This window comes from Diabrotica undecimpunctata, chromosome 8 (assembly GCF_040954645.1).
Source record: "Diabrotica undecimpunctata isolate CICGRU chromosome 8, icDiaUnde3, whole genome shotgun sequence".
NCBI classification, from domain to species: domain Eukaryota; kingdom Metazoa; phylum Arthropoda; class Insecta; order Coleoptera; family Chrysomelidae; genus Diabrotica; species Diabrotica undecimpunctata.
The window spans coordinates 68,705,722-68,722,275 of NC_092810.1; the positions used below are offsets into that span (position 1 = coordinate 68,705,722).

Sequence of the window (16,554 nt, forward strand, 5' to 3'; positions counted from 1 at the left end):
AAGAGTCATTGTACATGCGCCATCAGTCAATTTATATGAATTAAAGTCAAACGTATGTCATCGATATGGGAATTAGCATATGGCAAATTAATCAGAGGTTAGAATATTAATTGGAGTTTAGAATATTATTGTTTTTACAGAAAATACTGTTATTTAGCAAATTTTACGTATCTTCGATAGTTTTGTACTTATTTTGAAAAAAAAAGATGGTATTTTTAAAAATTTCTAAAATCTTTTTTTCTGTAACTGTAACCATAATTTTTTTCAAAATTATTTATTTCTAATTGTTTAATCTTTTGGATCCCATTCCTCCTCCTCTATCCTTTATCCATCGTAAGGATGTGGTGACGCTATGGTATTTGACGAATGGATGCTATCCATTCTTCTCTTTCCTGGGCCCGGTGTGCTACCTCAGACAGAGAGTAACCGGTAGCGCACTTTATTTGGTCTGACCATCGGAGTGGCGTTCTTCATCGAGTTCTTTTATCATCTTTTACAGCGGAAAAACTAAAATCCAGATACTGTAACGATACGATCGTTAATAGTCTAACACTTCGAACATTAGCAAAACCTCTCAAATAATGAAACCGAATCCCTACATAGCTACTAATTCGCCGCCGTAAAAGTAGGCAATTTATAATACAATTTATCGATTTACAATAGTATCGATTTCCTTGTCATTAAAGGGACAACGAATACTGGCCAGGGGCCATGTTCATTTTAGAACAGAACTTCAAGAAGTAATGAGTTAAGTTATCACGGCAGGCAGAACTTACGAGATATTGGAATAATTTTTAAGTTATTTATGGGTTTTTGGAAATGTGAAATTTGAGTTTGAATAAGTATTTAGTTTATGTATCGTTTTATTTAGAAAATTACGTTGTTTTATGGGAAAATCACTCCGAGGTTCTGGTAAGTACTTTCAATACACGTACATCTTCCATTTAAACTTGCCAGTTCTCAATCATTTAAATCTTCTCACCTTATTATACCTATCCAAAAATCATTCTTATTTTTTTTTATATACATATATAAGTAAATTCCAGCATGGAAATATTAAATATTTCAGTCAAGGTCACTTAATGACCAATATATTCCAGTTTTTGTCATGTGAACAAAAACTATAAGTATATGAAGACAGAACAAAAAGATTTTTTTTTCTGTTCTTTTATAGCCTGCCGGCTCCAATCATTGGATTTATCTTTGTATTTTTTGGGAGAAGAATATTTTTAATTTTGGATTTGGGAAGAAGACTTTATCTTGGGAAGAATTTTAGTTTGATTTTCTGGTTGGTCTACCGTCCGTGGCAGATAGAAAGAACATAGGCTAATCCATCCTAGAGCCCATCCACTACCTGGACCCTGGACAGCGGATTAGGGAACTGCCTTTCCAGCAAAAGGGTTACTAAGGGCATTTACTTTTTAGTTAAAGCTGTTAATAATTCAAATTTAAATTTTTTTATATTACATATTATATCCTCGGATACTTAGGCCTTCAGCCTAAGTGGGTTACGAAACAGATTTGTGCACAATCCCTGGTTAGTACCCTCAACTATTTGAATCCTTTCAATTGCTTTAATTTTGTAATTCCTTATTTACTTTAAATTTATCTATTTATTAATATTTTATATTACACTTAATAGATTGTCAGGATATATTATCCAATTTTATGGTAATTTGTATATACCCTCATGTATCAGGTTGATGTATGTATTGTTCTAGTGTCTTAACTGACTAGTCTCAGATTTTTGAACTGCCCTTTTTGTAACTTATATAAGTATTTAATTATTTTCTAATATTTTAATTACTATTTACTCCAAGTGAGTTATCCTAAACAGTAATCCCAGATCATTTTATCTCATTGTTAGAGAACTGAGTAGACCAATTTTTGTATATAATTATATTTTGGGTCATATTTTTAGGTAACTGTTTTTTTCTTGTGAATATGTACTTTGGGAATATATTTTAATAATTGTTTAGTATATATAAGTATAGGGTTGGGATAGTACATAAGATTGGAATATAGTGTATAAAGCATTTCTGATTTTTATTTGTTTCGTATCATTTATTTTTCAGTTAGTATATAATTACATATATCCCAAATTGGAGTGATATTCAAAATTCACCCTGGCGCCCATCTCAAGATCATCTTAGGATTGATCTAACCTGAGGTTACTACAGGCAAGCAAACGTGCCAACCTCCTCTCTGAGCACTACTCTCATTCTCTTGAGCTAAGCCTATTCTATTGTAGTACTTCAAGTAAATTTTATATTTTCGTATTGGTTACATTCCCTGTTATTTAACCTTATTAAAATAATAATTAATTAATTTTAAATTTTATTTAACCATAAATCTTACATAGTTCCTAATATTGGCTTCACCATCTCAGGCTTTTCCCCTTTTAATTTGCAACAATTAGCTTTTACCTGTTTTCATCGGTAACAATTCATACATACATCATCCATACATCATACATACATCATCATACATACATACATCATCCAGAAGCTGTGCGGCACAACATGGGGAGCATCGGCTTCCACCTTGCGATCATCCGCCCTGGGCCTTGTTTTCTCAACCGCAGAATACTGCTTTTCAGCCTGGCTTAACAGCCCACATATACACAAAGTAGATGCCCAATTGAACAGTATAATGAGAATGATTGCTGGCGTTATCAAATCCACCCCTTCGCAATGGCTCTCAGTACTGAGCCACATTCCACCACCCAAACTACGCCGCATACACTCCCTCACTAGTGAGTACAAAGATACTTAGTAACGAGATCCTGCCAATTCATCAAGATATAGATGCTGCCAACGGTAACCGTTTACGCTCCAGACGACCGCCAATAAAAACATCACAGATTGCTGTGGAAAATGAGTTCAACTTAACAACCACTTGGACTCGAGAATGGATGGAACAACAAAATAGCAGCTTACCCTGCATCACACAAAAACCACCAGGTTTTGACTTACCACGCAACACATGGACTATGCTGAACCGAATCAGAACCCAACACCGCAGATGCGGTTACATGATGCACAAATGTGTATTTTATAAACATACATGTAATGTTTTATACCAAATATATGCAAATTTAAATGTAAATGTGTCAAGTACCACACGATAAATAAAATAAATTTTACCATCTACCTTGCCTTCAACCACCAACCTCTCCATGCCTTCCATTCGTCTGGTAATGTGTCCAAAGTACCTCAATATATTTTGGTTGATGATTGTGGTAAGCCTAGTATTGATGTCGAGTTCTGCCAATATTGAGACATTTGTGCGATATGCTATCCACCTAGTAGAGAAAGTGTACTGCTTGTCCAGAGTGGACCAATAACAGTGAAGATTGTCACTCTGGTCGGTCAATTACAACGAAGTTTATTATCTACGATTGTATTGGCCCTCCGACGTAAGATCGCTGCGCACATGCAACTAGGAAATGCATAAAAGCAGCCTACCTTCCGATCGGAGGGGAGGGATAAATCCACGATCCGAAAAGGAAGCGGTTCAATCAGTAGATGGTGCAGAAGCGGTACATCAAGAAAGAAGACTAAAATATCTTACGTTTGAAATATCTTCAGTGTGCAATGTTTAATATTATTAAGGCAATAAACGGTTTTATTTTTATTTTATTTTTATCGGAGGGGAGGCTAGTTCTTAATCTTGACCAAACAAGAAATATTTTGCCTGAGTAACCCGTTTTACGGGCTAAAAGTTTTAAATCTCACCTATATCAAAAATCATCGAAGTACGAGACTTCTTCACGAAGAACAGTTCCATATCTCTTTTAATTGCTGGGATAAATACAAGGTCTTATGACTTTGGGATTATCACCACAATCAAAAGTGAAGGAATCCGGTTCGACTATCCTTTGTTCGAGATAAAGAAAAGTCTGGAAACGGACTTAGAATTACTTCACAAAGACTCAAACAGCTGAGGAACCGCCATCTCTGTTAACAATCGAAGTGCCTTCTGTGCATAGAGTACTAATAAACCTTTCATGTAAGATATATACAATTAAATATAAGAAATTTTGAACTGATAAAGTACTCTACATTGCCAGTAACACCTTGTTGACAGCAGAGCTTCCGGCGAACCTCTCGTCGGTGTAAATCGAAAACATATTATTTCTCAACTAATCAGAGGATGGAACAGAAGAACCTTCGTTCATCTTCACGAGCGGCGGCTGGAAATCCAGGCAATATGGATGATGATCCAACCGTACGACCTGCTCAAGGAACGACATAATGAGAGAGGCTCAGATAAAAAATTTTAATGACGCTAGTCAAGCTCTTTAAAAAAAAGTTTATATACTTCATCCCTTCAATTATCTCTTCATTTATTCAAATAAAAAAAACATGAGTTATCGCATACTATATTAAATGTATACTGTTATATACAATATATACCTTCCTTGTTATCTAAACCACAAAAATAGTTAGGACAGTTTCAAAAAATTCTATATTACAATCCTGTGTCATCTATTCATTGTCTGTAACTTGTGAGTAGAGTTTGAATAAGAGATAAAATAAAAATTAATGCTTAGAAAAGCGAGCGCAATGCATGTTTGAGACGAACAATTATCGTTATTTTTTATAATTATAGATATTGAATGATGCGTACGGGGTGTTTCCGCTTATAATCGCAGACATAAAATTATATTACAACTGCTCGACACGAGGTTTTATGATCTTTCATTACACTGTAACAGATGCAATTTATTATTGGTTTATTTACTTTGTTGATCTAAGATGTATATTAGAAACAGGATGTTGTATTGTTTAGAATCCAACATGTATTTATTCCGTTATATCGATTATCAGTTCGAACGGTAAGTGATGAAAATTGATATCATAATGGTATTAAAAATGTTTCCTAACTTTTCATCCTACCGTCAAAACAGATTTTCCTCGTAAAGTGTAATATTGAAATATATTAGAGATATTCGTATGTTGTAAGAAATACATTAACCTTTTATGCTGTAAAAACCTTCCTTTAAGAATTTGAATCCAGAAATATCGACACAAAAGAACAGATTTATTCGTAGATGTTGTCATTGATAATGAAAAAGCCTCAACAAGATCAAACGTAATATTTTAAAAGAAGCCCTAGCTAAAAATACTCAAACAAACTCAAGAACCAAAAAAATAGCTATAATAGAATCAAAATAGAATTAAACGCACAGAAACGGAAAATATTATCATCATCATTCTCATCATTGTCATCATTATCTTTATCACCATTATCATCATTATCATCATTACCATCATTCTCATTATCATTATTATCAATATATCATCATTATAATCATTATCATCATTATCAACATTATCATCATAATCATAATTATACCATTATGATCAATATCATCATTATTGGTGCTGCGGTCTTACTTTGTAAACATACTTTATATACCCCATCCTTTCCTGTTAAATTTAGTCTATCTCTTCGAGGGTAGCTTTCAACTGCTTTGGCTAGACATTCTGCCTGTAGTAGGAGTCAATTTTTATTGCAGTAACTATATCCTAGTTTCAGTTATTTTTTTGTACTGTACAGCTCAAAGTTATATTGACAACGCCAGGTACCATTCTCTTATCCACAGTATTTTTCTGAAGACTTTTATATCGAATATTAAAAGTCTGTTTTGTGTATTAGAAAGCACCCTTGTCTCAAATCCATCACGATCGAGATGTTAGATCTATGGTAGAGAATGTTTCTAAGGTATTTGCTATAATAACTCGTTTGTAAGAGTTATTCTTCGGATCAATATTTGTAAGTTTCTCTAGCGAGTATTAAAAAGGGTACACCAGCCCAACCCATGTCTCAATACTCTGTTAATTACTTCACAGCAACTATTTCGGATTATTGCTTTATACCAGTGGCGGCTTTTGAGGGTAGGCAAGATAGGCCGGGCCTACCCAATAATTTTAAGAGCTTTAACATTGAAAAACATATATTCAAAAATTATTTTAATGCATGTAAATAACTTTTAAACGTACTAAATCACTCAATACATTAGCTTCCGTTAAAACAACTATGTTATTATATTACCACAGAAAGCATCGAATCGTATTCAGGCATTTTAAATATCATTAATAGGCCCGATCGGAACTGGCCGACCCAACTCACATAAGATCCCCGTACAAAAAGCGTTTGAAGTTAAGCAGCTTGCCGGACAACGATTTATATTGTCGTGTTTATGCTTGCTGTTTAGGCACCAGACGATCGGGCCTACGTCGACCATCGTTGTTACTTCTAACGTAATTATCGAATTGTAATATAAATTTTCTTTTAAATTATGATAAAAAAATATGTAACATAATCTATAATTGTAACATATTTTTAAACAAACAACACAATTGCAAACAAGTGTACGGTTGTCCAAATAAATTTAACAAAATTCGTAAAATTCGAAAAAAAAAACATTTGCATGATTTCTATATCGCCTGATTGTATGCAACTTATATATGGCAACACTGTCGCCGAGCATTAGTTAAATTTTCACTATTATCTGTTATTACTAGTTGCACTAGTTGTTTGGCCGATGGTTGATTTTTTTAAAATCTTGTTGGAATAGTGAGATCGTTTTATAACTGATACATAAAAATGAGTTTTTCTGACGCTTTACCAGGTTGCAGTAATAGTAATGTTGATAGTGAGTGTTTGGACATTGTTGTTTCACTATTGGAATCGCCATTATCTAGAAGAACTGAAGTTGATAGAAAAAAAATTATTATGAATGAAAGGCCTACTCCAACATTGCGTAATGACCAAAAAGATGGAAAAAAGTTGTGTACTTTTAATTGTTTTTGGTATGATGTCTATAAATGGTTGTCTGGAAGTATTACGAAAAACAGACTATATTGTTGGCCGTGTTTGTTATTTTCTAATAAGAAATGTATATGGAATTGTGAAGGATACTTTGATTTAAAAAATATGTCTGCCTCCTTAAAAACATTCCATTTGCAAGGAACATGTAAGTAATTTTCTGTCCTTTAAGGATGTACAGAAGAGGGCGTTTTCTGTTCGCGATTTGCTAGATGAAAAATCAAAAATCGCAAAAATTATATACAACGCAGAAGTTAAAATGAACAGAGAAATCATTAAAAAATTAGTTTCTTTAACTTGTACTTTAGCGAAACAGGAACTGGCTTTCCGTGGCCACCACGAATCCAATGATTCCCTAAATCCTGGAAATTTTAAAGCGATTTGGGAATTAATATTAAAATCAACTCCAGAACTAAATGATCACTGACAGAAAAAAATATATTTCAGAGGTATCTCAAAAACGATACAAAACGAACTAATCGTTCTAGTGAAAGACGAAATTCATATTTTTATCGAGAACGCCATAAATAACTCCACATTTTTTGCATGCATTCTTGATAAAACAACCGATATTACTGAAAGGGCACAACGTTCAATAGTATGCAGATTAGTGGACACAAAAGGCGTTGTTCAAGAATATTTCTTAGGTTTTTTTGATCTAGGGGAAGACCGAAGTGCTCCAGCGTTACGTGACTTACTATTTAGTGTAATTGGTAAATTTGACTGTAAAGCTAAATTAATTGCTCAAACCTACGATGGAGCTAGTGTTATGTCGGGACAACTTAATGGACTTCAAAAATTAGTGAGAGATTCTGCACCATTAGCAATATTTAGGCCAGGTACGATCCATCTGGTACGGTCTTTAGAAGACTCCCACTCGCACAAAAAAAAAATACACACACTGGCGGCTACTGAAATTTTTTGGGGAGGTCATGGATCTTGAGGGTGATTACTTTTCTTTGAAGCAAGGTCACTTTTAGTCTTACCACCAATAGGATAAGTGGGTTTTCAAATATTTTTAAGCGGGGGGTCATGACTCCATGACCCCGTGACCCCTCCCTCTGGATCCGCAACTGATTACACATAGCTATATGTAATTTGCTGGCTTGGCCTATCCAAAATTTTGCCACACCAGCCGCCACTGCTTTATACATATGTAACTCTTAACAATTTCGTCTCTACCAATATTATCAAATTGAAAGGAATTATGAAGAAAATCGGGATACAAAATTGAATAGCGAAAATTAAAGATCCAGAAATAAGTGCTACAAGGTCAAGTAACTTTTATCACAAGTTATATTGTGTTTTATCTTATTGTGATCGATGTTTTAATCTATTTACCAAAGATTTAGTTTCACTGAGATTAATTATCAGATCTATTTTTCGGTTTCTCTACATACTTCTGCAAGCATAAATTCTAAATCTATTTTTACACCACCTATCAGAATTACATCGTCTACATATCATTGATTCAGGTATTATCCAGTTCTTTTAATACTTCGGTTTTCCTACTGTAGTTTCTTGAATACTTCATCCAACGACTGATTGAAAAATTTTGGTCTTTCTCTCTGCAGGTCTTAAATTAGTTGGTTCCATTCTTTCTCTTTTACTTTCAAGTGCCATCTCCGTTTCGGAGGTTGGCAATCATCATGGCGACACTAAGTGCTAGCTTTAGTTTCTTTTATTTTTCTTTATTTTGCTTATTATATTCATAGTTTTTCATTTTCACTCTATCATATCAGTAATATTAATCATCAAATTGGAAAAAAATAATTTGTAATAGGCGGAGCTAAGACAAGAGTATAGCATTAAAATAGTATCACATCAAACAATAGAAAAAATCAAGGTATGTGTGAGTCAAAAAGTTCTAATTCCAATATATCATTATGAAAGGCGTTTTTGCAAAATAAAAAATAATAATTATGCTTTCTAAATTATATAAATAAATCCACTACGTAATGAGACTCTAGTTTATGATTTTATTGTACAAGGTTCATTAAAATATTAGTCTATAATAATTGAGCACAAATGGGTAATTGGAACGGCTCGGCTCCCAGAATACAGCATTGTCTACTTTCTGAATATGATGCATCTTTAACAATTAACATTCTGAATGCATCAATGAAGATTATATTATATAATAGAGGTCTTATTTACATCATTTTGTTTCTAATGTAACTATACACAATTAAAAAATTATGATTTCAAAATTAAATACAAGTGATAGCCACTTTTTACGGTATGTTAGAACGTAGAATAAAGAATATGTTTCAGTGATATTCGAATAAACCACACAATCGTTAGTTATTAAATCAATGCATGTTTATTGTTGTTTAGTGATTACATAAAAAAAACAGCACAAATGATAATTTAAGTAAAAGCATAATATTTATGATGGGTATACACAAAACACCGTTCTGGTTGCAGTGAGAAAAATCTCTGTAAGACCAAATGACATAAATCACTGCATATATTAATGAAGCGATAAATAATATTGGATTTTCATCATCATCATCATCATTCTCAGCATATTCTACCGATTATGGTAAAGCCTCCCTTACATATTCATTCTTCATATCTGCCCACGATTGTCTAAAATTCGCTTTTCTGTGTCATGTTGTACCGGCTTGTTTCCTTATGTCATAGTCTCATCTTAAATTTGGACGTCTTTTTGGTCTCTTGATGCCTCTTGGATACCACAATGTAATTCTAGTGGACCACCTATTGTCAGTTCTTCTCGCTAAATGTCCTGCTCACTGCCATTTTAAAGATTTAATTCTATCAATTACATTAATAACCTTGGTTTTCTGTGTGATCTATTCTTTTTCGATCTCTCTTTATTATATCTACCTAGCATGCATTGCTCCATTGACCTTTAAGTGACTTTGTTGTTTATTATTACATCTTGGACATCCACTAGCTCGTTGTACATGGTTTTTGTTTTTGTCAAGTTCATTTTTAGGCCAACTTCATTGCTAGCTACATTTAGGTCACTTATAAGTTCTTGTAGTTCTGCAGGATTATTAGCAATCAGAACGATGTCGTCTGCAAATCTTAAATGGCTGAGGTATTCTCCATCAATGGATATTCCTTTTTTCTGCCAGTTCATTTTTCTGAATACATTTTCTAGAGTTCGGAGTGAAGAGCTTTGGTGATATTGCGTCTCCTTGTCGAACGCCTCTGGTAGTGGGAAATTCTGGAGTGTTTTCATAAATTTTTATCTTAGCTTTTGCTTGTCTGTATATATTTGCTAGTTTCTATGTACTGAATCCACTTCTGAAGCCAGCTTTTTCTCTCGGCTGTGCAGCATCTAATGCGTTTGTTAATCTGTTGATGATCTTTGTGAATCTGATCTTGTATACGATTGGTAGTAGACTTATACTATCTATTTAATTAATTCATTTCTGGATTTCCAGTGTTTGTCGCGTTTATTTGTAATTTTACTTCAATTGATTGACAATACCCTTAAGCGAGCGCCATAACGAAATAATTTTAAGAATGTACACAACGTCGAAAATTCTAAAAACTAAATATGCTTGGAAAGATCTAGAAGTACTTCAAAGTCAATATCCAGATATTGTGAGAATTGAAATCTATTAGAAATAAAATATTTCTAAATTTATATAAAACAGATGTGCTGATTGCACATCTGTTGCCATTGCCTACATTTTTTTCTAATGTATTTTTTATGTTTTTTTTTCTAATCGGTGTTGATTATACCTACAATAACAATTATAACAAATATTGATCACAAAAGATTTTTTTAATCTTCCAATTATAGTTTGCAGCGAACTGTAACTGATGCTCTAATAAACTTTTGTATGCTGTACTCAAACGTAACATTTGTCTTCCTACCTACTAAAATATCATTGTTCACATGACTGAACAAACGGTACATTGATAGTTATTGCCAATGGAAACCTGACAAAAATTAACCGACATACCAAGTGGTTTAGGCGTAGCACATTAAGAATATCAATGAGGTAAATTACTCTTTATGCTTGTCGAGTGTTGTATCACTAGCTCACTAGCATAATTTGAAATAATGAGTAGGAATAAGTTACAGGTTGTTTGTTTAAATTTGTTTTATTAGGTTCATTCGATTTTTTTGCAGCTTTTTTAACCTGTCATAGCCTTCATGTTATTTTTATAGCCAAATCTTGTATCTTGTTCGTGTATATTATGCTATTTTCAGGTTACCGTAAGGCACCGCAACCTAAAGCCTTGTGATTTTTCGTTTCTTTTCCATTTCTTGTTACTCAAGGTCTCGACTTAATTGTTTTGAATATTCTTGGTACCCTGTATATATTGTACACTTTTTAATTTGTACGTCTTAAGTACTAGTTGTGCCAACTTCTTTCTTTGTACTAAGAATTGTATTATTTGTGTATATGTATTATATATTTCTATTACAACTTTCTTATTTCAAATACAACACCCTACATATGATTCAATTTTTGTTTTCCCCAGAATATTCTAGATATATTTCATGCACAATCTCCTATACCTATCTTTAATTGTTTTGGAAATATTTAGTGTTTTTAGATTTAAGATATAAATTTGCTACAACACACTGAGAAACTAATTAGTGATATCGTTTATTTCTTGGTACCTAATGCAAAAAAATATGAATGGGAATATAGGATATGTCTTGTCTACATCCTAATCTTAATCAGAAATTTCTACTAACGTTACTCAACATCTTGGGCGTGACCGATCTAATCGCAAGCGTAATTCGTCTTTAAAGTCAGCTAAGTCCAGGGGTTTAGTTTTGTATACAATATTTTTCACACATCCCCATAAGAAGAAGTCTAATAGCGTCAGATCAGGAGATCGTGCTGACCACTCTATCGATCCTCGTCTCCCTCTCCACTGATTTGGAAATATTCGGTTGAGTTACTGTCGAACATACTATTGAACGTGTCAAGGCTTTCACATATCTGAGCACAGAAATCAATCAGTGGAATTCCGTAAGTAGCGAAATTAATGCACGTATTTCCAGTGGAAATCGTACATACTATACTACTAAAAGATTTACGACATCGAATTATTAGACAAAAGAACCAAAATGCCTGTCTACAGAACTTTGATTAGACCCGTAGTAACCTATGGTTGTGAAACCTGGATAATTACGAAAAAAGATCAAGCCTAACTCAGGACATCTCAGGACTCAGACATCAGGACAACTAAATGAAGGGTATGACATTGTAAGATTTGTGAAAAGTCAAACACTGTCATGGCTGGGACATGTCCAGCGACAAGAAGACACGAAAACGACGAAGAAAATGTTACAGTGGAAGCAGGTAGGAAGGCGGAAAAAAGGAAGGCCCAGGACGAGATGGTTGGATGACGTGGAAGACGACCTGAAAACCATGAATATAAGACAATGGGGGAGAAGGGCCCAAGAGAGATCTGAATGGAAGGACATAGCCAGAAGGCAAAGACCCATCCAGGGTTATGATGCCAAAAGAAGAAGAACTGCCGAATATTGATTTGGTAATGGGGTGGTGCTCCATCTTACTGAAAGTATATCATATTTGATGGAACTTGCGGGATTGCTGGATCAGGATATAAGTTTGCTAAAGTTGGTATGACATTATTTTTTAGAAGCGCTACATAATCATCGCCATTCAAATTGCCATAAATGAAAAAGGGTCCTATAGACCAATAGCAATTCTGACGGCAATTCTGACGATTAGCATGCCCGTGAACTGTAAAGGTAGACTCATCAGATAACAAAACATGTTCTAATAATAAGATTGTTATCTAACATTGTCATCATTTGTTCACAAAATACGTTCTCTTATCAAAGTTGACTTTCATTACTTCTTGAGTTGGGATCATATTATAGGAATGCATTTTATTTTGTTTTAATTTTCGAATACTCATGAATGGCTAACATCAAACATTGGGGTCGTTTTTCGATTAGAAGTATGTGGGTTTTCCTTAAACTCAAGCACAATATGCAATTTGGTAATCTGCTATTGCATTGGCAGCTGCTTTTTTTATCTGCCTTACATGCCCAAGCTCACGAAAGTGCGTTTCTATTTTCCTAAAATTGTTCCTTGGGATACAGGCGGTAAATTTAGAAATGTTTTATGTTCGTATCATCCATTTGTGTTCGTATGATGTCTCCATAACCAATCATCTATAGAATTGTTATTTTGTGCATTTCTGTTAAATGAAACATTATTTTGATATACAATTACGAAATTCAAACAACTGCCATGTTCAAATGAGTGACAACTATCGTACTATTATAAAAGTATTTTTGTTTTTTCATATCAGTAAAGACACGGTACAGTAGCCGGTACTGTAGACTAGCGCGAAGCTTACTACTATGTTTTTTGTATTTTTAAATTTTAAATAATATTTTTAAAATTGAATAAAGTAATTTTTAAATTTAATTATCTTATATACTAAAAGGCTAAGCCCTTTTCTTGAAAAAAAAAAAAAAATTTTAAAAATTCGAACCGTTTTAAAAATGGCGGCCATAAAATGAATTTTTCCCATAGTAAAGTATAGGAATTTTCACATCCACATAGGAACGGACGTTCCACTTAAGGAATGACCACTCAAAATCCGGGATCCTCCTGTCTCCGATTTTAATTTGTGGGTCTGTTTTACACTATCTGATGAGTTGGTATTTTTTTATTTTTATGTTTAGTTAGAAAGTATTCTGTTTCCAGCAAGTGCAGCGTGTGTGAGGTGTTGTGATTGATATTTAGAGATTTAGACTACGTTTTGAGTTTAATACTTGAAGAATTAAATAATGAGGTAAGCATTACTTTGTTTTTACTTTATTAGTTAGAAATATATGTTATTAATTTTGTTGGGAATAAGCCACAATTTTACTTTAAATTAGGTTTATTTTAAATAAATAAATTAAAAATAAACTTATTATAAAGTAAAATTGTGGCGTATTCTCAAAAAAGTGGAACAGTAGGCGGTAGTGTAGACTAGCGCGGAGCATCATACTGTTTTCTGTATTTTTTAAATTTAAATAATATTTAAATATAAATTTAGTTAGTTAGTTAGTTAGAGTTTTCAAACCGACTTCTTTTTCCTAAACGTGGCATTTTACAATCTAAAATATGCAAAAAAAAGTTACTTCTGGTTTTACTTCCGTTTTTTATTTAAGAGGGGCGGAGTCTAACAATCATATTGTTTCCGTTTCCTGAAAATCCTAAAAAACTACTGTATCGATTTTCAATTTAAAAAAATTAGCGTCGATACAGTTTATTTTTAGGATTTTTGGAATATTTACACCAGGCGACGGAAACGATGTATCGTTAGACTCCGCCCCTCTTAAATATTAGCAAAACTTACATCAAAACTCGATGTCGAGTTGGTCCGCTAGTTAGTTTTTATTTTACGATCTTTTACATCATCGATTTACACAGTTTATTTATTTATTTTAACAATTTTCTGTGTATTCGAAAATACATAAAATCCTGTTGATTAATATCCTTGTTATAGATTTTAATAAAGGTAGGCAGCCAATTTGCATAACATTTGAAACATAGCATGTTACATAGATTAATAGAAATTCCCATGTCACAAAATAACTTCGAGATAGAACTGAATAGCATTAAGTAAATAACAGTAAACAGTGGGTACAACGAACACACAATAAATAAAATTTTAAATCTTAAACTACATAAGAAAGCCCTGAAATTAGTATTTCCACCACCAGAGAAAAACCCAGTACCTTCTGCTCAGTTATATATAGGTAAGATATCGACAAAAAGATAAAGATAAAAGATATCTAAATAGCCAAACACATAAAAAAAAGGAATACCATCAGCTTTTAGAACCAACAACAACTTGGACAAATATATTAAGAACAAGATCCAAAAGAAAAAGCAATTACCCAGCGGTGTATACAAACTTAATGTGGCGACTGCCCAAAGACTTATATTGGTCAAACAGGTAGAACTTTTATAAAACGTATAGCAGAACATAAAAGGGCTTTCAATAATAGAAAACAGACTCTACCTACGCACTTCACCTTTAATCATTCTTTTAATGACGAATTTCAAATTCTTCACATTCAAAATAAAGGCCTTAAGCTATCTATTAGAATCTATGGAAATAAACAAATTAAAAAATACAGACATAATTCTGAATGACCAACTTGAGATAAACAGTTCTCCCCTCCTCAACTTATTCAGTTAAAGACGTGTCAACACATACCAAAAATAGATGACTTGAGAAAAGCACTCTGGCCGAAGCAGCTGTAGTGATAATAATTTAAAATAAATTTTGTGGAAGTGTTGAAAACAAAAGTTTCCAGTGTTTTATTGTTAGATAAAATGAATTTCCATCAAGTAACGGTCGAATCCATCACTTATATATATATTTTAATATTTAATTTTAATATATTAGAATAAAGAAATACTATTAAAAAAATGCGCTTCTTCCAGTTAATATCTTGTTTTGCTATATCATTCCTTAAACTAATTGTATACATATACGATTCTTCTCCGTAAGCTAGGTGCATTTCTGCGTAGGCATCCACCGTTCATTGTGTTGTGTCAGATGAGATGTTAGGCAGTCAGGATCCAATTTTTTTATGTTTTGCACCAGAGCAAAGCATGTCATAACTATGGATTCGTACCCATTGGCAAATATTAGACAGCTCTTTTTACCTCCTACGTCTCACTTACCTATACCTTTCTTTTTAGTATTAGTTACTGAAAAGTACATCGTTTTCATCCTAATATATGTGCTCTAAGTATGCAATCATTTTTTTACTTATTCAAAAACTTATTTATATTCGAGATAATGCTTTCACTCGGTACATGCAAAGAAGAGGCCAAATGTAACACCTGTATATTGTATCTCAATATGAAATCAAATGTGCGATCGGTCAGAATAAAGTTTCAAGAAAGGATTTCAAGAAAGCATTTTATAGTAAAACTTGTTACACGATATTTACAGATAAATAAATCAATATATTGTTTTTTTTGTTAATAATTTCTTGCGTGATACCATTGATTATAAACCACACTTGTGTGGTTTATAATCAATGGTGATACCTATGTGTACAATTGGTATAATGTACATCTATAAGAGATTGATTACACTTATAAATAATGTTAAATCTCTGTTAGTACTAAAACATAATGGATATTTGTAAATATCTTTAAGACATGTGATAACTATCGTTTTTCGGATTATCCATGTACCCAACTAAACTCCGATCGGTATTTGGCACTAACCGGTATTTATGTATAAATATTTGACATTAGCCATTAGATGAACCACATATTGGTGAGTGTTTTTAAATTTTATTACACATTTCTGGAAACTGCTTTTTTAAAGGTTTTTTTTTTTCATAAACTGGTTGAAATGCATTATGTTTTTAAATTGCTATTAATATGGTATTTTTTCAAGTCTAAAAAAATTGCACAAATTCACAAATCCGTAAAGCGTACAAGACATCTGATAAGGATATTATTATTCGAACAATATAGAAATATACAATGTGAAGTGTGTTAACTAACAGATAAATCTTTGAAATTCACTCGTATATTCAACCTGCATAATGTAAGTTGCGAACATAATGTGTTTCATATCCTCTTATGATTTATGCGGGCTCATTAGACGTAAACTAATTAATGTAAGTAGGTATCGACCATGTAGTAATGCTAAAATTAGCATATTATAGCTACAGGACGTATAAAAAAATCAATGAATAGACACCATAAATAT

General features: G+C 32.8%; 1 protein-coding gene across 4 annotated transcripts in view; it reads right to left on the reverse strand.

Annotated features, from left to right (window-relative positions):
* Positions 1–16,554, reverse strand: part of LOC140447662 (actin-associated protein FAM107A) — a 195,014-nt gene that overhangs the window by 33,664 nt on the left and 144,796 nt on the right. The window lies entirely within an intron of this gene.